Below are 1,844 nucleotides of genomic sequence, written 5' to 3'. Positions count from 1 at the left end.
TATGTACATGAAGAACACGATCTTGCGTCGATTCCATAATAAGTTTTTTTTTTAAATTATAAGATACTTGTCGCAAAATTGCACTGTCTGTTGCTAGCAACTGTTTCTATTTTATAATCGAAGGATGTCCTTCATATGTCCTCATACATATATTGTTGTTCACCTGTTTGGCCACGTGAAGACCCAATGTTAGGAAACGTGTAGCCTCCGTTGCAGTCTTCGAGCGGGGCGTTGGTTCGAGATTTCCAAGGTTGGCTAGGTTCTGTTGTGCCGGGAACTTAACTTGAGTTTCGCCCCGTTTCTTCGACACAAGGGAACCTAGCCAACATTGAAAATCGCAAACCAACGCCCCACTCCAAATAAAAAGAGCCCCGTACGAAGACTGCAACGGAGACTAGGAATCGTGACCGTCGTGTCTCTGCTCACGTAAGCATCACATGCACAGACATGCCACCAGGATATTACTTTTCATTTAAGGCCGCAGTAAGTAAAACTCATGGATGACATTTTTGTTGGTTTAGCAGTTATATATTCATGAGAAGCTCAAATCGGCCTGCAGGCCACTTTTCAGTAACGCCATAAGGGAGGTAAGGGTCAGATAAAATGTAACAGAGATACAGATTAAATCGAGTCCTAATATAATAAATCTATCATAATGTATCATTACATATACATAGTATACAAACATAAAGTAGAGTAAAAGCTCAGGGTTCATAGTTCGTTCATTCACATCCATTACAGACTCGAAGTCTAAAGCATAATAAGCGTGGCAAAAAAACAAGGAGCTTTCAGCAAAAAAATTCTGATAAAAGCTCAATGAAAAAAAAATCAAAATTATGATGGTAAGAAAAAAATTGATACAGAGTTTTAAAATAATAGGAACCTTAAATGTTGTAACAAGAATATTAATCAAAGTTAGAATTTAAAAAAAAACATAAACACATGGCAAACTCACGAGTGTCACTCCTAATGCCTAGGTTACACATAGCCGAATTTGGCTCCCGACTCTCTCCCGACTATGGTTTAGGAGTGATTCGGGAGCTAGTCGGCTGTAGTCGGCTGGCGTTCGGCTGAGTCGGCTGGCGTTCGGCTGGCGTTCGGCTGAGTCGGCTGGTGTTCGGCTGCTCCATCCGAATGTTTTGAAATGTTCAAAACATTCGGCTCTGAACGGCAACTCTGGAATGGGTCGGTTGGTGGTCGGCTGGTGTTCGGCACGGTCGGCTAGTGTTCGGTTGGTGTTCGGGAGTAAATCAGCAGTCAAATTAATTCTTAACCACGCCATAAACATTGCTGATTTACTCCCAGCTTGTTTCCAACTTACCAATGATTCACCCCAAGACCTTAGACAAATCTCTGCTAACTCATTCCCAAGCATGCAAAAAGACTATTGCCAGAACTTAGACGAATCACTCCCGAACTTCACACGACCGACATCCAGCCCAAAACAAAAAGACCCATAAATACCGCGCTGGAGCTATATGTGATCGAAATTTGATCTCTTGGTGATGTTTACAAATAGAACAAAGGACATTCTTGATTAAAAACGAAAATGAGCACTCTTTTGAAAATCGCTGATTATGTCTATTTCAAGTCGAAAAAGGGTCGGCAATCGGTTGGGGATCAGTCAGGAGTGATTCGGCAGTCTGCGGCTAGAGGTCGGGATGGTTGGTGATAGGTTAGTTAGCATTTGGGACACAGTCGGGAGTAAGTCATTTACTGGTCGGGAGGTGTTCGGGACATGTTCGGCGCTAAAAAAATAGGCGTGGCCTAAACTGGTCAGACTACTCCCGAACTACTGCCGACTTGGGTCGGCTAAGAGTCGGCTAGTGTTCGGGAGCCAAAGT

Source organism: Branchiostoma floridae, chromosome 17, assembly GCF_000003815.2.
Source record: "Branchiostoma floridae strain S238N-H82 chromosome 17, Bfl_VNyyK, whole genome shotgun sequence".
In the NCBI taxonomy this organism is placed as follows: domain Eukaryota; kingdom Metazoa; phylum Chordata; class Leptocardii; order Amphioxiformes; family Branchiostomatidae; genus Branchiostoma; species Branchiostoma floridae.
The sequence above is the reverse complement of the archived record's forward strand: the minus strand, read 5'-3'. Positions refer to the sequence as shown.